This window comes from Ailuropoda melanoleuca, chromosome 1 (genome assembly GCF_002007445.2).
Source record: "Ailuropoda melanoleuca isolate Jingjing chromosome 1, ASM200744v2, whole genome shotgun sequence".
Lineage (NCBI taxonomy): Eukaryota > Metazoa > Chordata > Mammalia > Carnivora > Ursidae > Ailuropoda > Ailuropoda melanoleuca.
Window position 1 is genome coordinate 141,316,233 of NC_048218.1, and position 22,981 is coordinate 141,339,213.

Consider the following 22,981-nt stretch of genomic DNA (forward strand, 5'->3'; position numbering starts at 1 on the left):
AAAAAAAAAAGCACCTATTTCAATTGTGTGCTTCATGGTAATAGAACAATACAGAGTTGATATTGCAGTAACTAGGCTCTAAAAGTACCATTCTAATGAAAAGCAGCACTGTTTGGGCAAATATTTTCTGGCATCTTTATATTTCCTTTAACTGGAAACAGAGAAAATGTTGGCTTGGTGTCATGACCACAGGATACTGTGTTTTCTAACTAAAAACAAATTTTAAGGACAGTTTTGCCAAGAAAAAAATGAAGGTGGTTGGAAGGTATGGAATGGGCTCCTTCTGGTGCTCAGCTCTGACAGCATCACTGCCACAGATTGGTTTACTGACTGAGCCGTCCCACATGCTAACGCTGTCATCTGCTGCTAGTTTCTCGGGTATAGTTACTGCCTCTCTGCCTCTTCTGTTCATTGGCCAGTGGTAAAAAAGAGAGCATTCTGCAGAGATGAATAACTAACTCAGCATCATGAGAACCCTGAACACTTGGAAATTTGGAAATATCTGAAATCTAAAGCAGATCTAATTATCAATTACCCATAGGCCAGTTCTTCAAAGGCCATATTATCTAAAGCTGTGTCCCAACTTTGCTGTCTGTACACATGGGAGCAGAGGCTGTGCAGGAGTAAGGGAACGTGAAACTGTCCCCTGGTTTGCAGAGCATTGTGGCCCCAAGCAGAGAGGGAAGGAAACAAAATTGGATGTAAGTCTGAGTTGTGCATCTAGTGGGGGGAAAAAGCACAAATCCAGAAGACAGGCAATGGGATCAGAATTGGAGTTACCAGCCTAGGATGGGAGGTTCCCAATTCTACTTGATGGGTAGAGTCTGGAATATGCCTTTGGTGATGTTTATAGGACACCTGCAACTTCAGTCATAGGTGGTGAGGGAGCTGTGGAGACAGAGCAGTAGGTCAGATGTGCTCCTGTTTCCCCTCCAGTTCCAAGCTTTTTGACCATGTACTACTTTCTTAATGCATGAGTGTAATAGGGAGACATGTTTACAATATTTAATAGCTGGGATCAAAATGAGTCTCAGGAAGGACTCACTTTTCTCTGAAAAAATATTGATTTGAGATTACATTTAGAAATGAGATCCACCGTGGTTGGAGAATGAGATGGTGCCAAGATTTCCTCTAAAAATAATCTGCATTACTTTATGCAGGATGGAGAAAATGAAAGGGGGAAAAAAGCAGAAGATAACAGGGAGGAAAGAGCCATCTGGGTGGCATAAGACCATTCCACCAACGGCATCTATTGTGAGCTGAATTTGGGGGTATGGGTCCCAGCAGGTGGGAGAGTGCTGGAGCCCAGGGCCATGGCAGCATAAGCATCACCCCCGTCCCCCAGAATTTACAGAAATCTTGGGGACTGTGGACTTCATGGGCTGAGGAATTGCCTTTTTACCTAGACCTAAAGATCAGAAAAGCTTCCAGCCACCATCCGGGTAATACACATGTAAATGTGTGTTAGGACAGGGAAGGGAAATAAATCTGTATATGCAACTTGTGACCTGTTAATGCTTGTGGGGAAGTGTTTAGTTCAACAGATGACTGAAACCGGTAGCCCACATTTAGTTTCTGGTTATCCATTCCTTTTACTTGTCCAGGTTTACAGGTAATCAAATAGTTGCCATATATACTGTATGTATTTTTAAAGATTTTCTTTGTTTATTTCAAACCACTTTTACTCTATCCCGTACTTGCTATTTCCTTTTTTCATTTTCTTTGTTATAATGTATTTCTCAACTCCACGTATGTACGTGGATGTTAATGGGTTTTTCAGACTACAATGTGTCCCTGTGCAATAATGCAGTTACTCTCATAGGCCATACATAACAAATCCATACTTCTTTATTTCATAATCCTATCATAAGCATTATGTATTTATGGCATATTTCATTTGTCATGTGATTGAGGGCAGTTTACAGATATAATACAAAAGATGAAATAAATGACTGTCTCCAGAGCCCCTAACCCCCAGGGGTTCACAGTCTCCTTGGGGAGGGAGCTGGAGGCCCACAGAAACCGTGGAAAGACAAGTCCAATTATGTTGATATTCTGAATGAGGAGACATCGCTCCTCGCTGGAATACTCGTAATGGAGGTGGGGTTTGATCTGAACCTAGACATGTTGGTAGGATTATGGATATTGTGGGTTCGAAGAGAGTGGGTAGACAGACAGGGTTTAGGCAGGGGCTGCCCCAGCACAGAATCGATGCAGGGACAGCCAGGGTATGCACAGGGCAGCACTGGCCGATGGCTAGTGGGTGGGTTTCTTAGAAAGAGTGGAAGGTAATGCTGGAAAACTGAATTTACTTCTTTTAGAAACCAAGACATTTGCTGTATAATTTACAGTTAACCTGCCTGGTGAGGGTTCTGAAATGCAAGATTTATTACTCAAAGCAGTGCATTTTTCTGCAAGACCAGAGCCCAGTGAGAAGTAACTTTGTATTTTGATTCCCGGTAACAGCTCAAGCTATTTTTGTGATGGACTAATCCTAAAACAGCTGTGGAGCAAAGGTATCAAAATCAAACTTTGACAGCTGAGTCAGTCAGCTTCTTCATTATTTTCATTATACTCTTATTAATAAATCCTTATCTTTACTGTTTCAAAACAGCTTGAGGCAGACAAAAAAAAAAAAACCAAATGAGCCTAAGATGGCTTTTAAAATCTAACATACGATTGGAAAATAAGTAGTTAAATCAAATATTAAAACACCAAAGCTATGGATACTGCTAGAGTCCTCTTGGCTTTCCCCACATAGCCAGAACATAAGAAATAAAATATAGGTCTTAGTTTTTTAAATTTTGTGTATCAATAATTTCTATTAACAGTTCAAAAATGGCATGCCAACATGAAACGTAGCTACATTTTTATACAGTACTAAAGTAAAAAATCTCTGTGGAAATTGAGAAGCAAATTAGCCGTTCTGCCTTCTCCAAGCTTGATACTTAAGAAAGATTAGCTTTTTTTCTCGGTATCTGAAATGTTTGTTATTTTTTAAAAACTCGTGAAAGAGAAGCAGGCGAGTGGCATTAGCATGGACAGACTTGCTGGAAACCCCTCAATGGAGGACTTTATAACACATGGAAACGTTAGATTATATATATTCTGACAAAATGGCCTTGCAGAAGAGCATCTTCTTAAAGCAATCCAACAAAAACATCCAAGTTCAGGTTTTCAAAAACTTCTGTTCAAATCCCACAGTCCCAAGTTGACTTCATTCATTCAGTTACTCCATACGTATTTATTTATTGCTTCGTGAATGTACAAGAAATTGCGCTGGATGCAGTGTTCTCTTCAAGCACCAATTTCTCTAAAAATCTGTATTTTCATTAATAAGTGCCTTTTCATTTTTTATTTAAATATATCTTTTCCCTGCAATCCTGGCAATCATTTGAGCTTCATGTTGAAGGGAAGTGATTTTTGTTGTTGTTTCAGTAATAACCTTTACATTCCTTTCCCTCTGAGGGACAGCCTCATGGAAGAGGTAGAAGGACTTTTCAGAGAGGGAGGGAAGGATGGGAGGCAGGAGACTGGGGCGTCCAAACTTGGAGAGTGGCCCTGTGAAGGAACCCGTTGAAGAGCAAATAGGAAGGATGAACGAAGAGCAGGTTACTGTGAACTGGGCTGGGAGGGCAGAAGGTAAGGGAGCCAGGGACTGGGGCACCTATAGACCTAGGGTAGTAACAGAGAGCAAAAGCTGCAGGGTCAGACTGCCAGCTTCAAATCCCAGCCTGACCACTTACTCTGTAACCTGGAGAAGTCGCTTACCCTCTCCACGCCTCTGGTTCCTCATGTATAAAATGGGGAAGATAGTAGTAATAATAATAACTTTTTCTACCTCATTGGGTTGTCATGACGATTAAAGGGAGTTAATACATATAAAATACTTAGAATAATGTCAGGCACGTAGTAAGTGATCTGTAAATTTTAGCCATTATTATGGTCATAGGTCCTCTTAGAAAAGAGACATATAGTCTGAGAGGACAGCCTCAGTTTGAACGTGTAGCAGCGCCAAAGCTACTCCAGACTCCTTTCTCTGGGAAATGTTGTGCGTACAATAATACAAATTATGTGTTTAGAAATACTTACATAGGGGCACCTGGGTGGCTCGGTCGGTTAAGCATTGAACTCTTGATTTCAGCTCAGGTCATGATCTTGGGGTCCTGGGATGGAGCCCCAAGTCGGGCTCCCTGCTCAGCGGGGAGTCTGTTTGTCCCTCTCCCTCTGCCCCTTCCCCCACTCTCTCTCTCTCTCAAATAAATAAATAAATAAATATAATCTTTAACAAAAAAAAGAATACTTAAATGATTGTTCCTCAATTGTCATCTCTGTTTTCAAAAAAACAAATGTATCTTCATGTTCCTAAAAGTAGCACCCATGAAATTCATTGCTCATTCACTGCTCCCAGTAGTGACAATTTCCCCCCTGACTGACAAGGTAGTTAGTCAGGTTGTATTAAATGTGTTGTACAAGCCTGTAGCCACTGAAAGCAGCGAAGATCTTCTTGCTAGAATGTAATTATATTGTCTCCTTGGGTCCCTAAAATTGCTCTTCATGTTCACCCCGTGTCCTGTTGGTCCAGACAGTCTGGAGTAAATTGGTGCAAGGAAGTGTCTAGGTTCTTTAGAAGCCAGCACAAGATTTTATGAAGCTGCTGGTGGTTTTGCAATGTAAATATTCCTATTAATAGGCCAAGGTTTTAAAATTGAGGAGTTTAGGCCCAAGAGGAAAATAACACTGTAGTTATTCTGAATTATTGAGGAATGAGGTGGTCCATATAAGAAAAAAAATTACATGATTGGAGTTTGCAACTTTAGGTACACAAACTAATTGCTATTGTAACCCATTTTGGATAAGAACATGCATAAGGAATTCATTAAGGTTTTGAGATCCCAAAGTATGGGCTTGAGTCTTACAAGTAACCCTACACTAGTTGCGTGATCATATTGTATGTATATTGTCTAAATGTTAGTTTACTCATTTGGGAAATGGCAATATTAAGAGGATCTACCTCATAAGAAAGCTATGAGGATAGATTTCAGGAAGTGCAGATAGCACACAACATTATCTGCATAGCAGGACATTGGAAACACACTAAATGTCCAATAAGAGGTGAATGGTTGAACAATTATAGTATAGCCATATGACGGTCATTAGTTTAACAAGCCATTCCTTCACTGATGTAAAAGTAATTACAGCCAACTGAGATCCAAAACTATGAGGAAGTCTTAACTTTATGGAGTAGAATAATAATTATAATAACTAATATTTCCACAATGCTTGGATGCCAGAGCCTATATAAGTCTTGCACTTATAACTTCTTATTAAATCCCCAGAACAACCAGAAAGGAGAGCTGCTACTATTATCTATACCCATTTTACACATGCGGCCACGAGGCAGAGTAAGATTAAGAAACATGCCGGGCTGATAAATGGCCAGGCTAGAGTCAGGGTAAAGGGGTTGAGGGATTTGTGTGCAGTTAGGAGCTCAGGTGGACTCCATACAGCCCCTCCAAGTCTCACCTGTGATTTCCCAGACAGACATAGAAAGGCTGGGCTATGTCGCAGATAAATAAAACGCTCCATTATTGCAACGCTGGCATAATACAGATGGAACCTGCCATCCTTGGAGCGGAAAGCCCTTCGCGTCTCAAGATTGGCGGCCGATGATTCTGCAAGCCTCAAATCCAATTGCAGACCACTTTCTGCCTGCCTGCTCTCTGTTGCCTGCCGTTATCGAACACAAACTGTGACGTACTAGAGGAATCCAAGATGAATTTGTAAAACATCATGTCAGGTCCTTTCTAGTCCCAGTATCCCCTGGTGATCCAAGGTTGGGGTCTAAAAAATAGAACAACAGAGAAGACGAAGCAACACCAACTTGCCACGGATACACGTAGAGTGAAGGCGATATTTTTGTTTAAACGACAGACAGCCGAGAAACAGTTATTTGATCCCTGCTGCTTGAGGGACAGTAGGGAAAGAAAGGTATTTTTGTGATCACTCTTCAGCATTCCCTGTGCGGCTTGGTTCATACAATCACAACAAAACCCAAGCTCTAATAATACATCGCAACCGACCACAGATATGTTGCAGGCATTATGCAGAGTAGCAACTAACATCCAGCTTCCTTTTGATTGCTTCCAGGCCTGTGACATTTAGGATGCAGCACATTTCTTCTAACCTCAGAGAACTCACAGAGTCAACAGCATCTCATAATCATGTGCTGACACAGAAACTGTAAGGAATTGGTGTCATTTATCTGTCTCTCATCACATTTAGGGTGATAGGGTGAATGAGTACCATATTAGGAGTCCAAAGACGTGGGTTTTGGACTAAATCTAACCTCATCACCAACTAGCTGTGACTTTGAGCATATCACCTAATCTCTATGAGACCTCTGGCTCCCTTTCTCTAAAATAAGGATAGAGTTTGGGGTCTCCAGAAGCCCTTTCAACTCGTTTTCTGTGCTAAGTCATCATCAGTAAGTTCTGGCTAATAACAGTTGCAAAAGGGAATAGTGTTCATCCCATTCCCCTGAGTAAAATCAGAGAGCAGGAAGAACAAGAAAGTGGACACGCCAAATGCTTGTAAATGTTTACCCATCAACTGGGCATGGCTCAAATAGTTCTCAAAGTAGGACATGCCCCCTCTTTTCTGAAAGGAGAAGTGAGACTGTGAATGTGCCTTTGAACATTTTAAATATCACTTGCCTCTGCATTGTTTTTATTTTTCAAGTTCTCTCTACAGCATTATCATTCTCAAAGTTCATGGCATTGGCATTATTGAGGAATAGAAGCATGAATGTTTTTTTAATCTCACCTAAGTCTTTACTGTACTAAGTTTTATTCTGTTGCAGCATGCTTGAAAATGTGTAGGTTTGGCCAACAAGTGCATACTTTTTGAGCAAAACGCGAAAGGGCAGTTTTCACTGTTTCCTTCTACTTTTGTTTGTCGATGCCTCACTGTTTCCTTCTACTTCTGTTGGTTGGTGCCCTTAACTGTTAACTCTCCCAAACCCCACAAACCATCACAAATGCGCTGTTTGCCAAATGCCTGTTTCCCTAATCAGGAGGCAGCATGTTACTGACAGCCTTGTGTGTAGAAGGTCTCATGTAGAGACACTGGTGAAATGCATATATGGATTTCTATACAGATTTTTTTCACAAAAGTCTAACAAATTCATGTAGTCATACCTTAGGAAGGGAAGTGTGTTGAGTAGCTTGAGCCTGCTGCCCGTACAGGCCCTGTGTGTCTGCTGTGAAAGACCAAATATCATCCCAGCGGACCTGACCTAGTTGAACATAAATCCACCATTGAGGAACAACTGACTTCAGAATTAATAAAATTTATGAATAAATAGGATGGCCTTGTAAAGTGGCTGAACTAGAAGTGCCTCTTAATTAATTTTTTTAAAGCAATATAGCAGGGTTTAGCTGCCTGCCTGATGACAAAATCTATGAAATGAAATTATTTTGTAGAAGGCAGTTGGATGCCTTTCCATTCGCATTTTGCAAGATTAGAAAATGAATTTAACCCATAAGAGGATCATAATACAGAGCCTTATATTTTTTAATAAGATGCCGATCCGGCCTAGGAGCTGATGGCTGTTGGGGTTGGTTTTACCATCCAAGTAATTTGGCATTTTCCCTTTTTATTTGTAAGGTCTTTTAGTACATGGGAATGTGTTTGTCAGTGCATCACCATTCCGGGTTTTGTTTGCCATACTCCCTGGTTTCTCTGACCTGTCCCAAAAATACAGCTCAATCTTCATCTGAAGTGGTTACTTATGAAAATTGAGAGAGCTGGGCAGCCTCTGTGCTCCTGGACCCACTGGTGAAGCTCATTAAAGAATCAATCACCAATGGGGGCATTCATCCACAAGGTCTGGAAAGGAAGCACCCAGATCCTTCCTTCACTTGAGAATATAATTCAGAAAAGATGAATATTTTTCAGTTCTTGCTCACTGAAGCTCAATTTTGAGAAGTCACCATAAAAGATGAGGCTGAGAATTATAATTGGGTCTTCCGTATAGACAAATTGTACTATGTCTTTTGATTTTTTTTTTATTTTAAATTCCTCCTTAAAGGTCACTGGGTACAAAGACAATCTCTGAATTTATTGAAGGGAAAGCTACAAAGCTGTTCTTTGCAGCTCTATATATGCCTGTTTGTATTCCATACTCTTTTGTCATCCAGTAACAAACAGACAAAATGGAATTCAATCTAAGAATTTCTTTACTGTCTTTTAAAGATTTTCAAGGACTTACGTCCAAACAATAATGAAAAATTTCTGATTTAAAAGAGAAAAGACAAAGCCCCACACATTTACCTTATATGGCATCTTTTCTGCATTCAGTGTGTCGCGTGTTGGAAGCACATTTTGAGCTGCTGTTCACCCAGTTATCTTTTCAGCTCCCTTGCCTGGGAGGTGCATTTTTGACATGGTGGCCATTGCTGCATTCACACTAAAGCAACTCAGTACCCTGCGGAGTGCTAGCATGTAGACAGGGTCATCGGCACTGGAGGAGACAATGCTAAGTGAAATAAGTCAAGCAGAGAAAGACAATTATCATATGGTTTCACTCATTTATGGAACATAAGAAGTAGGAAGATTGGTAGGAGAAGAAAGGGATGAAGAAAGGGGGGGGGTAAACAGAAGGGGGAATGAACCATAAGAGACTATGGACTCTGGGAAACAAACTGAGGGCTTCAGAGGGGAGGGGGTGGGGGAATAGGATAGGCTGGTGTTGGGTATTAAGGAGGGCACGTATTGCATGGTGCACTGGGTGTTATACGCAAGTAATGAATCATGGAACTTTACATCAAAAACTAGGGATGTACTGTATGGTGGCTAACATAAATATAATAAAAAATTATTATTTAAAAAAAAAAAAGAAGACAGGGTCATGGCTCCAGTATGAACCTAGTCTCAATGCCACATTGCATTTTGGGCTATTTGCTGGGTAACTAATTAGGTCTCAACCTGATGTCTCAGTTTCGGGTTCCAAATTGGACAAGTGGACATGACGACATTGCCCCTGTGTAACAGGGGCTCTGGGCTCCTCTGATGGAAAGAGAAGCAGTACAGTGTGTGAATCCTGGGCTAGCCACTTGGTTGCTTTGCAAAGCACTGAACTTCTTGGGGCATAATATCCTCATCTAGAAAAAAAAAAATGTGGAAAGAATAGTATCTATCTCATAGGTAAGAAACAAAGGCATTTTGTAGGAGATAGTTGGCTTGTTCACAGTTTACAAGATTAGAAAATGTATGTAGGCCAAAAGGAGATCATCATGCAGAACCTTGTATTTTTTATAAGATGGTGATCGAGCCTCAAAGCTAATAATTGGGGCCACTTTATATATGGTTATGTGAATTAGATAAATTAACTTTTGTAAAGTGGTTAGAACAGTGCCTGACACATAGTAAGGATTTCGTGTGTGGTAGCTGTTGTTATTAGTCTGAGCTCAGGGGTAGGCTTAGCACAGCCGAGGAGGGCCTTGCACAAGTCATAATTGAGAAATAAAATATTAAACAAAATGTTTAAGCTCTTTACCTGTCAGGCATGGCGCTATTCACCATATATCCATTATTTTGTTAAAGACTACATGATTCCTTGGAGAACATACATTTTTCTCTGTTGAAAAGGAATTAAACAATAAGTATTGAAGGAATAGGCATTTTCCATTTTTATATGTAGACCAAATATCCATTAATACAAGTTAGTTTCCTTTCTGGAATACCACACATGATACCATTGTGCTGCATTCCTCTCAATTTTTTAAAAGTCCTGTCTTCATTTAGGAATGTATTTTTCGTTTACCCATTTGGAGAGGTAGATACCATAGGTATTGTTATTTCCAGTTTGCAAACGGGGACCCTGAAGTTTTGTGAAACCGAGGTGAAGTGACCCTCCAAGTTCTGATCCGGCCTAGGAGCTGATGGGTTCATAGTCCAAGGCCACAGTCATAACCTAGACCTCGACTGGGCTGCGCCTCCACACCCAGCCCCTTGACGGCTTCCTCACACATCTGCTGAGCAGTCATTTCCAAGAGCTGAATAAAACCACCAGCTTTGCATGATTTCCAAAGCTGTTGATTGTGCCCCTATTCTTCATTCATCTTGTGGATAATAAATCTATCCATTTAAAGACAAGAAGAATTCAGTATTCAGCTGTGGTCTGCTACACGCATGTCCACTTTCCTTACATTTTCTTTGAACAGAACACAGTAAAATCTATTGTACAGCTCACCGGCGTGATATCGCTTTGATAGACACTGAGTGACCTAATATACACACTCCAGTGTACTCTAATCTGTGGTCTCCCAGCTCCCACTCGGCAGGAATTCTGAGATGTTGATGGAACCCCGTGATTTAACAGAGCAGCCGGGCTGCCCTTTCACCCCTCACACTGGTTCTGACAGCTGCCTGCCATGTGTAGAGAAAACCTCACAGGCTGAACCCCTGTCACAGAGTAAAGGTCCTTGAATAAACATACAAGCATGATCATGCTACCACTCCAGAATTAAACTGTTTTTTTTTTTAACTGAATTTGCAGGTGGGAATTTTTGAGCTGAAGATCAGTAGCACCCCCAAAGCGCACTGAGTACCTTCTCCCTTTAAAAGTAAAACAAAATAACATACACAGGAAGCCTGGTCTTGTCCACACGTATTTGAGTTACCCATCTTTTTCAAATGGATTAAGCTGGTTTGCCATTACCCAGATTTTTACACTCGGAAAAGTCACAGGCCTGCCAGAAATGATGTGCAGCGTCTCCTGGGTGAGTTAGGAAACTCGATTTGTTTTTAAGCTATCAATTTAATCAACACTGCCTTTTTACTTTTATCAGGATATTCTTCAGGTGAAGAATGGAAGGAGGCTTTAGGCATGACTACCATCCTAAATATAAAGTTGGTTAAAAAAAAAAAAAAATCCCTACTCGGCCCAAATAGCATTGTGCTTTATAATTCATTCTTTTCACATACAGTACCCAGCATTATCATGGCTAATGTTTTCCTGCTGAGCTGCCATCAGCTTTTGTCAAGCTGTCAGGGTATTAAATTGATGTACCTTCCACATTTGGATAGAGGTCATTATCCTGTTGCCTGGTTGCATTGCCTCTGCTGAGCAGGTTAACTGCTTGAGGTCTTTCATCTAGATAAATGTTTCGCCAGCACTTTTGCTCTGTGATGACATGAGCTGTTCCTTAGAGGTCAAATAGTGATGTTATGATAAGTTGTTCCCTGTGTGTTCATAGATATGGAAAAGACTGGAGTCAAACTTCATCACAGGCCTAAAAATAATGATAAATGCTCACCTTAGTATATGTCTCCCCCGAATTTGTGGCTCTTTTAAACTATGTACTTATGTTTTAATTTTATATACAGAGAAGATGTTTGCTCTTAAGTGTTTTATTGTTTCAGTATCATGAATGACTCCACGGTGTGCTGGAATTTACCCTTTAGTTCTGATGATGGCAGAAATAAATGACTGTGTGTGTATGTGTGTGTATGTGTGTGTGTGTGTGTGTGTGTTTAAAAGATGGTATGCGTTATAAATTTGCTGGTTTTCTAATATAAAATAACATTTAGAGTAGTTTAAAGACCACAGTATTAAACAACTTGGTACTGTCCACATAGGAAGGCAAGTGGAAAGATACACTTAGATCATTTCACTTTAGTGAAAACGGATTTCTTAATCAAAAATAATTTTAGTTGCTTCTTTTGATTTTTTTTTTTGAGAGAGAGAGAAATACAGATATTTATTTTAACGGACAATTGGGGGTGTATTTAATTTTTTATAATGAAGAATGTACCAAATAAAAAGGAAAAATTATTTTAAGTGATTATATTATAACCAAATAACTTTTTCTTAAACTTGTTTCTGAATCCCCAGGTTTTCAATCCAGTTTTTTCCCTATCTTTTTTTTACTGTGGTAAAGTATATACAATGTAAAATTTACCTACTTAACCATTTCTCAGTGTACAGTTCAGTGTGGTCTGAAATATATTCACAGTGTTCGTACCCACCACCACCATCCGTCTCCAGAGCTCTTCTCTCTAAGTGGTTTCCCAGGTAATGCAGGCTCTATCTCTGCAGCTACCACTAGTGTTGTTATAGGAGCTACAAGATGCTTTTTTGAGTAAATAGAGTAAATATTTTTAAAAGTCTTTTTTTTAAATGCCACTTTAAACTATAGCCTCCTTAAATGTGAACACATGACACTATATAATTTTAGCCAAACTGCCTCATTTTAATGTTTGACTAACTTTGTTTTATATCTAGTCTTTTAAAAATATATTTAGTTTTTTTCTTAATGCATACTATTATTTTCAACAATTGGCCTAGATTTTATTTTTTTTTAAAGATTTTATTTATTTATGTGACAGAGAGACAGCCAGCGAGAGAGGGGACACAGCAGGGGAGTGGGAGAGGAAGAAAGCAGGCTCCCAGCGGAGGAGCCCGATGTGGGGCTCGATCCCAGAACGCCGGGATCACGCCCTGAACCGAAGGCAGACTCCCAACGACTGCGCTACCCAGGCACCCCATGGCCTAGATTTTAGATATTTGTTTTATTATCAAGAGTCACTTATGTACAGTCCACAAATTTTATCATAAAACAAACTTTAAATCCTGCCTAGAGGCACCATCTTATAATTGAACTTGGAGTTAGTGAGGTCACATGCACTGGTAAACTTTTTCATTTATTTGCTGTTAGGTGGTGTAGAAACAATCATGAGTCAGACAGTGAGAACCACCTTCAGTGGAAGATTCTGTATTCCCTTTCCTGTGCAGTAATTATGTCACCATCAATGCAGTGGTCCAAACTAGAAAGCTCAGCATCCTCCATACGGTGCCCTATCTCTTAACCAGACATCGAGTGAGCTCCCAGGGCCTGTCAGTCCTTTCTAAATATTGTCTTAAAGTCCATTTGCTTTTCTATAGTCCCCGTTGTCTTCTAGCCTTGGCTGAGGCCCTCTGTCTTCCTCATCTGCTTCCTTAATTGTTTCTCTGCCTCTAGTTACCCCAACTCCCGTTTCTCACCACCATCCATCTTCCTCACTGCTAAGAGAATTTTCTTTCCAAAACACCCATCTGATCAGTCACTCCCTACTTAGAAACGTTCCAGTCAGTTCTGTTGGCTGGAGACAACAGAGCCCTGCATCATCTGGCCCTGATCGATCTTTCCACCTAATCCTCCCCCTGGTCCCCCAAACCCTTTCAGGACTTACAGCCGTGGAGACACTCAGGGTGCTAAACATGCCTCCCTCTCCTGCTCCCTAGACCTGTTTCCCTCCCCGTGGAAATGCCTCCTTCCTTATGCTCTCAGACTTATTCCCCTAAGAAACCTTTTTTTTTTCTTTTTTTTACTTCTCCAGGAAGAGGTCATTGTTCTAGCTCTTTTAACCTTATACCTTCCTACTGCACTCACATTACAGTTTTATTTTGGTTCATTTATATGTCTCCCTCATCAAATTGTGAACTCCTATAGAGCATCTTATCTGTAGTTTTCAAACTAGGATGAATCTGCCCCTCTACACTCAGACTCTTTCCTAATTTCCTATTCTGTGCTAAAATTTCTTTTTTGAGAACACCTGCTGTTTCACCTTTCCCAATGGCCCTTCTTCCCCTTCACCAAAGAAAGCATCCTGCCACCCAACCCAGCCTTACCATGTAGTATTGTCTTCACCTGTGTAGACCTCCAGGCAACAAAGATAAGGATACATCCACTTACACTTACCAGAAAGCCTTCTCTAATCAAAGCACCCAGACTTATTCTAGTAATAAACCCTATTCTTCCAGGGAAACACCAACTGATTTGGGTAGAAGGGAAGCTGCCTTCTCTACCTCACTAAGAGATGCCTTTCCAATAAAAGTTTAGTTTTATTTTTAATAATTATTTTCAATTTTGTAATATTTTATCACTTGGATCAATTTTCTTGGGAAATTTTTAACTAAATTAAAATTCCTATACATATTTGTTATAGAGTATGATAGAGTGATAACAGCATTCCAGGATAAGAATGCATTATATTAGGATAAAATTCTATCAGAGAAGTGCAATGGAAGTACAAGATAAGGAGAAAAATATGTGATGTAAAATTTCCAAATGTTGAAGAATAATTTATTCATGTACTTTTTTAATGAAATATGGCAGATCCAATATAGTTCTATTCCACTGGACCCACTTTAAAGAATGATGTAAAATCTTTAGCTTAAAATGTCAATATTTTCACTAAGCCAAATATTACGTCCTTTACTACCATTCAGATTTATGATAAAAATATCCCATTTCAACTTTAAAATGTACGGAGGAATATATAGTGTAACAGAAACATTTGTGGAGTTGTCAAGCAAAAAAAGGTTGACGACTCTTAAAATTGATCACATTGAATCCTAGAAATGCAAAGCAAATGTATGGAATGTTTATCCCCTATACCCTTGAAAAGGTTTTTGGTTTTGTTGTTATTGTTTACTGTTGTTTTATTTTAGTGTTATCCAAGTTATCCAAGTAGGCAAATTTACTTTCCTCCCAGTTATTCCAAACGGTAAGTATTATCCAAAGGCTAATCAGGGTCATCTAGGACACAGGTCTTCTGCCCATCCGTGTAGCTGGGCCTAAACCAGAGAACCTCACCAATGTCCAATGGATACAGAACTCAGTGGATTTCTCATGTGCTTTCCCAACTTAATTAATTGCTGTCCTTGCTGCTGATATAGCATGAAAGAGACTGGGACAAGAGTTCAGTGTGATTTAGATTTGAAATTATATATTTGAGAAATCAGTGTCATCCAACATTGTTGTTAAATATATAACTCTCTAGCCTTGAATTTTCTTTTTATTGCACTCAAATACCAAGAACTCATGAACATTAGGTTAAATGTGTAACAGGATCGTGTGTAATGGATCCACAGTCTTCAGATTCTCCTTGTGAGCCGAGATACCAAAACACAACTACATGATTAATTCAACCAGATGTTCCCCCCACTAAACATCATCAGTGTTTATCATGAAAGATGCTTTGCTAGATGCTTGGAATGCAAAGTGCATCACAAATTCACAGCACTCCTGCCTTCAAGGAGTTTACTTAGTTTCGATGAAAAGTTTAAATAATAATGCAGTTCATGCTGTGGCTATCAAAGAGTCATAAAAGTAATATTTAATGACTCATTGAAGTAGGCTGTATGCCTTTCGCTAGGTGAAAGAAACAGGTTGCGAAACAGCTGTGTATAGTACAACCCCATTCCAGTAACTAAAATATAGTCATGTGCATAGAAGTAAGAAAAACAGAAGCAAAACGTTAACAGTGTTTTTCTCTTAAGTAAAATTATGGGCAAGTTTCATTGCCTTTTTGCTCCTTTGTAGCTTCTACAATGAGGAGATCCTTTTGGTAATAAAGCCATTGTCGTCGGGCCTGGAGATGACAGAGGTCTTAGGTAGGAAGCTCTGGGCTGTGAACAAAAGAACAGACTATGAAGACAAATGGGAGAACCTGCTTCCCTTAAGACCCTTTTTGAAGGTCAGAGTTGTAGGCCAGGGACTTATTCACTTACTCATATCAGCCCTGATTCTCGTCTGTGTTCTCTGGCAACCATTCCATTTTTGCTAGGAAGCCAGGAGGGACTGGAGACCGACGTGAACCATCTGCCCTGCAGCACTCGTGTGGCACACTCTTGCATCGGTCGTCTGTAGCCTACAGGAGCGAGTGCCTGACGGCAGACCAGTTACAGTCTGCATCTGCCGCCCCAGTGCCCCATCATCTGCAGCTTGTCCAAAAGCTCCCTTAGCTTCTCCCATTGCTGAAAAACATACTGACACTTTTACACTCAGGGTAGAGAGTACTTGGTCTTACAGTTAAGGCCTGGCTTCAGCCCCACAAACTAAATCATCTAGAAAGTTCCTTAATGTCCTCAGTTTATATCAAGAAATATCTTTCAGATGAGGATTGCACCACCTGTCATGACTCCTTAAGGAGAATTTGAGAGAACAAAAGGAAAAAATGTAGATGGAACACACTTTTTTTTTCCTAAGGGAAGGCTTGTAGAAATAGAAGAGATCACATTAGAAAAATCTAATTTTACATTGAGAGATTATCCAGAGACTCAGTTTTTATTGACATTTTAACCAGCTTTTATTTTCTGGAAAAGACTGAGGAATAAATTTTGCACCAGAGAGGGAAAGCACACACGCACTACCCTAGCTGAAGTGCAGCTTTCCACAGCCTATCTGTTTACATGCAACAAGTAAACAACAGCTCTGAGGTTCACACTGCAAACCTCTAATGCTTAGTTGACTTCTAAGGGATTTAATCAAGCTACAGGATATATGATTCAAAGGCCAAAAAAAAAAAAAAAAAAGTAATTAAGAAAAAATCCTTTCTATGGCAGGGAAAAAGCAGATTGTTTCCTTTAATTTTACGAGTAATTTTGTTTTTGTTGGCTGAAAATGAAACCTGGGATGGGGGTGGTGCACAGTGGGAGGGAGGGCTTACTGGAACAGCGCAAGGTTTGTGTCACAGACGTGCCTCACTACACAGTCACATAAACACACGTGCACACAGACCGGCTGCCGCATCTGAGGACACTCAGAGCTGGGCTCCCCACTTGCCAAGCCAGCTTTTCCTCCCAGCTTTTCCCTCCTGGCCTGTGGCTCTGCTGTTACTCCTCTCTCAGCAGCTCTGTTCTTCTCTCCTCAGCATTTCCTATCAGCCTCTGAGCCCCTCCCGTCTTTGCTTTGAACGGTCTCTTGAATTTCTGCGCTTTTCTTCATTCTCTCACCTCACACCTGTATTTCTTTGAGAGTTTCTCTGGGCTCCACCAACCAAACAACAAACATTTATGGAGTGCTTGCCATGACGACAGGCTCTCCCTTGTTCCCCTCCACCCTGATGGTGATACATAATAAGTCTTCCAAAGTGCTGTTTGCATCATGTCATTTCTCTTCTTGGCAATCTAAAATGACCCTTTATGTCTTTCTACCACCAATCTAGCCTCTTCTGTTTGGATTTCAAGTTCTTCACATTCTGACTCCATCCTCCTAGATTTGCCCCAAAAGTCCCACTTCCTCTGCTCAGACCATTTCCTGTCTCGATGTTTCATTTATTCATTTTCCCCGTACTAATCCATTGAAAACCTACTATGTACATGTCAGGCACAGTGCTAAGTGCCTAATATTAAGATGTAGTTCCTTCCATTAGAAGCTCCAAAAGTCTAAAGGTGGAAATATATCAGGGAACAACATAACATGATATGGTCAAGGTTCTGTAATGGTTGTACAATGTGCTGGGTAAATTAGAAGAAAGTGACTGCTGAGTCCACCTGAAGCAAGCTGACAGTTCTGTCCAGAGGGATCATGGAAATTGTCCAGAGGAGTCCAAATCCAGACCAAGGAAAGAGAAAGCTGAGAGTCAAAAGCTGGTGTGCCTACCTCATGTGAAAAACCTGATCTAAATCCCAGGAATAGGAATAGAACTTCAGTTGAGGAAGGAGTCAAGAGTCAGATGAAAGGAGAGTCAGAAGGGGAGCATGCAAGGACCAGAGGGTAGGTTCTGGACAGTCATGGAGAGCAGTGTCAGAATGTGAAAGGCTCAGCTTTATTAAATGGTAGGTGATTTGGCTTAGAAGCACCGAATTGTTGGGGTGAAGGCAGTAGTGGGAGCCAACACAAGGAAGCATAGGATTACTATGGCTTAAGCACAAAATAGTGGGTGTTGGAAATAGTTATGATGGGAAAGGAAAGTTAGGGTCATATTGAGAAGAGTTTCGATTGCCCACCCCAGGCATAAGGATTTTATCCTGTTTGCAGTTGTGGGTGGGGCCACTGGAAAGGAGGTTGGCCAGGCAAGCAGCAGTGTTGGAGCAGGTCATGGGTGAGCTCATGAGTGACTCTCCCCAGACACAAGTTCTAGAGAGGAGCTAGAAGAGAACAGCTTTTTCTAATTTGTATAAAGGCACAATATACATTGCACATGGTAGCCCCGTTTGTCATCTGTAGTTTAGGAAAAGGATTTTAGCAACAAATATTTGTTCTTGGATTCAGTTAACATTTATTGAGCACCTCCTATATTCTAGATGCCATTGTAGACCCTAGGAACTCAGTGGTAAATAACACAGAACATCTCCACCCTCAGAACCCAGAGAGTAAGCAATGATGTTAGAAATCAGAGAACTATTTAGAAAGCCGTTGCCCTTCCCTCGGCCTTTCTCTATCCCACCCTATAAAGCCCAGCTCAGTTAAGCCATCTTCCCCATCAATTGCCCTTCTTGATCTCCTTCCCCAGACCTTGTAGTTTAAAACTTTTCTTAAAAACTCTAATACTTAACTTGTTTTTCTGGTTTAGAACTTTTCTTTTTTTTAATTTATTTTTTTAAAATTTTTTATTATGTTATGTTAGTCACCATACAGTACATCCTTAGTTTTTGATGTAGTGTTCCATGATTCATTGTTTGCATATAACAACCAGTACTCCACGCAATATGTGCCCTCCTTAATACCCATCACCTGCCTATCCCAATCCCCCACGCCCCTCCCCTCTGAAGCCCTCAGTTTGTTTCCCAGAGTCCATAGTCTCTCGTGGTTCATTCCCCCTTCTGTTTACCCCCCCTTCATTCTTCCCTTCCTTCTCCTACCGATCTCCCCACTATTTCTTATGCTCCATAAATGAGTGAANATGAGAGAAATCATATGATAATTGTCTTTCTCTGCTTGACTTATTTCACTTAGCATAATCTCCTCCAGTCCCATCCATGTTGCTGCAAATGTTGGGTAATCGTTCTTTCGATGGCTGAGTAATATTCCATTGTATATATGGACCACAACATCTTAATCCAGTCATCTGTTGAAGGACATCTCGGCTCCTTCCACAATTTAGCTATTGTGGACAATGCTGCTATGAACATTGGGGTACATATAGCACACTATGTCTGTATCTTTGGGGGTAAATACCCAGTAGTGCAGTTGCTGGATCATAGGGTAGCTCTATTTTTAACTTTTTGAAGGACCTCCACACTGTTTTCCAAAGTGGCTGTACCAACTTGCATTCCCACCAACAGTGTAAGAGGGTTCCCCTTTCTCCACATCCTCTCCAACATTTGTTGTTTCTTGCCTTGTCTATCTTTGCCATTCTAACTGGCGTAAGGTGGTATCTCAGTGTGGTTTTGATTTGAATTTCCCTGATGGCTAATGATTTTGAACATTTTTTCATGTGTCTGTTAGCATTTGTATGTCTTCATTGGAAAAGTGTCTGTTCGTATCTTCTGCCCATTTTTTTATTTGATTATTTGTTTCTAGTGTATTGAGTTTGAGAAGTTCTTTCTAGATCTTGGATACCAGTCTTTTCTCTGTAGTGTCATTTGCAAATATCTTCTCCCATTCCGTGGGCTGCCTCTTAGTTTTTTTGACTGTTTCCTTGGCTGTGCAGAAGCTTTTTATCTTGATGAAGTCCCACAAGTTCATTTTTTCTTTTGTTTCTCTTGCTTTTGGAGATGTGTCGTGAAAGAAGTTGCTGTGGCTGATGTCAAAGAGGTTACAGCCTATGTTCTCCTCTAGGATTTTGTTGGATTCCTGTCTCACATCGAGGCCTTTCATCTATTTGGAGTTTATCTTTGTGTATGGTGTGAGAGAGTGGTCAAGTTTCATTCTTTTCCATATAGCTGTCCAGTTTTCCCAGCACCATTTATTGAAGAGACTGTCTTTTTTCCACTGGGTGTTTTTTCCTGCTTTGTCAACGATTAGTTGTCCATAGAGCTAAGGGTCCATTTCTGGGTCTCTATTCTGTTCCATTGGTCTATGTGTCTGTTTTTGTGCCAGTACCATGCTGTCTTTGTGATCACAGCTTTGTAGTATAGCTTGAAATCAGGCAACGTGATGCCCCCAGCTTTGTTTTTCCTTTTCAACATTTTCTTGGTGATTCGGGGCCTTTTCTGGTTCCACATAAATTTAAGGGCTGTTTGTTCCAGTTCTTTGAAAAATGTCATTGGTAGTTTGATCGGTATGGTATTTTTCATGCCCATGGATCTTCAAAAAATAGAACTTTTCTTAAAAACTCTGATACTTAACTTTTTTTCTAATTACAGAAATAATATATGTTCAATAGACGAATTTAAAAACAATTTAAGTACATAATATAAAGAGAACATACTCCATAATCTCACTCACTAAATATAACAACTTTCCATTAGTATTAGTACAATGGAAAGTCTAATATATCACTTCTGTGCAGCCACCAATATATCACTGTCTTCATCGTCACCTTCATCATTACAAAATGGGCAAATTACTTCCAAAGTTACCGTTTTAGACTTTGTACCTGAAGAGAGCACAGAATTCTTCTATTTTACAACTTTATTGAGCTATATCTTACATACCATAAAGTTCACCCATTTAAAGCGTACAGCTCAGTGGTTTTTAGTAGATTCTCAGAGTTGTGCAAACATCACCACAGTCTTAATTCCAGAACATTTTCATCACCCTAAAAAGAAATCTTGTAGCCATTAGCTGTCACTCCACATTCCCATATCCCTACCTCCCCCATAGCCCTAGACAACCACTAATCTGCTTTCCGTTTCTGTGAATTTGAAATTCTAGACATTTCCTGTCACTGGAATCATACAATATGCGGTCTTTTGTGCCTGGCTTCTTTCACTTAGCATTATATTTTCAGGGTTCATCCATGTCGCCTCCTGCATCAGTATCTATTTCTTTCTTTCTTTTCTTTTTTGTTTTCAGAGTAATCCTCCATTCTTTTCTTATACCACGTTTTATTTATCCGGTCTTCAGTTGACAGACATTTGGGTTGTTTCCACTTCTTGGCTGTGAGGAATAATGTTGCTCTGAACATGAAAGTGGCTGCTTTATTTTACATTCCCACCAGCAATGTGTGAGGATTCCAGTTCCTCCACATTTTCATAGGGTTCCTTGGAAGAAGGGGCTGCCTTTACTTTGGAATAGAAGGCTCTCGGGTAGGCCGGATGGCTGTTAATTGTCCATTAATTGTACATTGTATATAAAAGCTCTGTCTTCCAAGTTTATGGTAAAGTCTGAAAAGCTGCTTTTGAGTGAATCTTTCTCTTTGGGAAAAAATACTTATATGGATGGACTGATGTTCTTCACCAGAGAGACACACTTGACTATAGTCTTTCTTTCAGCAATCACATGAATCCGAAGGTGGTTGTTTATAGTTTGTTTTTTCTTTACATTCTGAGACAGAGAGCCTGAATTTAGATATCAAGAGTTATGGACTTATTACTGACCCCACAGAATCTGTGCTAATTAAAACATTTTCTTTGAGGGTTAGTTCACCCTTTAAGGGAACAATATGCACATGAGATTTTACATTACTGAAGATTTAACACTCCTGAAAATAAAAGAAGTACAATAGATCTGCAGGAGGAAATACCTTCAAAAACAGGCTAACGGTGAAATATTAGCTCAATTAAAGCATGAGAATAGGTCCAGGATTAAATAAAGCATTGACAGAAATCAGTTAATTTATTTAAAACAGTACATAATTATGTCTTTGTCATCACATCTCTTTAAAACTTTCTCTAATTCTTTTAAACAATAATTACTCTTCGTTCTTGTAATAACTTACCCTATTTTTATTTGAAAATATACTTAAATACTGTTAAGCACTCCTCTGGTAAGCTCTTTGCCATATGCCCCAATTAAGACATCCCTCTGTTTTTTCATATTGCAGTTAAGATACATGAGAATCAGTAACAGCTACTTCAATGTTAGTTTTAAACCCAAACTTTAGGGGCACGTGGGTAGCTCAGTCAGTTCAATATCTGACTCTTGATCTTGGCTCAGGTCATGATCTCATGGTCCTGAGATCCAGCCCCGCATCGGGCTCTCTGCTCAGCAGGGAGTCTGCTAAAGGTTCTCCCTCCTTCTCCCTCTCCCCCTGTGCCCAATCATGCACTCACTCTCTATCTCTCTCTCTTTCCCTAAAATAAATAAATAATTCTTTTTAAAAATAAAAATAAAAAAGTAAACCCAAACTTTAGTGAGGACAAATGTCACAGGGAATACGTGGAAATCTCTTAAGATAGATAGTCAGCAACTTCTTCCAAACATATTTATGAAGACAGTAATGTTCCAGGATTGTCACTTAAATGTTTCTCATGTATTTAAACTCATACTCTTTATTACTGGTGGTGAACAGTATAACAAAATGGAATTGCTAATCAATTCTTAATGGAATTGAGCAGAAGTAGTAGAGACTAGTGTTTATCTCCTCTCAAACTAAGCAACTGAAAGTAATATCCAGACCAGAGTCCTCAATGTTGGTGGAATTCCCTAGTTGTACGCAGTTGTCAGTTACTTCCCCCTAGATTCTCAGTTCACCAGCTAGGAGCTAGAAGCTTGGGACCAAGGTGTATGTGTGGATATTTAGGTAAGATACAGATTAGGTAGGTAAACAGACAGGCAGACAGACATAGGAAACATACCACTATCATGTTTAGAGTAAGAAATTCATAATCTCTAGTTAAAGTTTTAAATAAAAATTTCTAAATCCAAATCTTCAGTCTTGGTGCTCATCATAGAACATGGTTATAGAGAAACTAGTTGTTGGATGAAGACGTAATTCCATTGCCTTATTTTCAGCATTGTATCATATCTCAAAATAAGGTATGACTGTGGAATAATAGAATATCATTTTGTTGTTGTAATTGTTGGTTTTTTTTTAAGATTTTATTTATTTATTTGACAGAGAGACAGAGAGAGAGGGAACACAAGCAGGGGGAGTGGGAGAGGAAGAAGCAGGCTCCCAGCAGAGGAGCCTGACATGGGACTCGATCCCAGGACCCTGGGATTATGCCCTGAGCCAAAGGCAGATGCTTAACAACTGAGCCACCCAGGCACCCCTGTGTTGTGTAATTGTTGATCGCTTTAGAGATTAGAGTTTGAAACCTAGTTTCCTTTCTGGAAACAAAAGGATATAATAAGAGCATGTTAAATTTAAAGGGCTCATC

The 22,981-nt window shown here is 39.9% G+C and overlaps 1 protein-coding gene across 3 annotated transcripts in view; it reads left to right on the plus strand.

Moving 5' to 3' along the window:
• CDK14 (cyclin dependent kinase 14) overlaps positions 1 to 22,981 on the plus strand; it is a 546,012-nt gene that overhangs the window by 501,927 nt on the left and 21,104 nt on the right. Inside the window, exon 15 of one of the 3 annotated variants that reach the window (XM_034667608.1) lies at positions 6,151 to 6,170. The exons of the other annotated variants lie outside the window; for them this stretch is intronic. The gene's annotated coding sequence lies outside the window, so the exon portion shown is untranslated. Of the gene's footprint in view, positions 1 to 6,150; positions 6,171 to 22,981 lie in introns of those variants that run through there. 3 annotated transcript variants of the gene reach the window in all.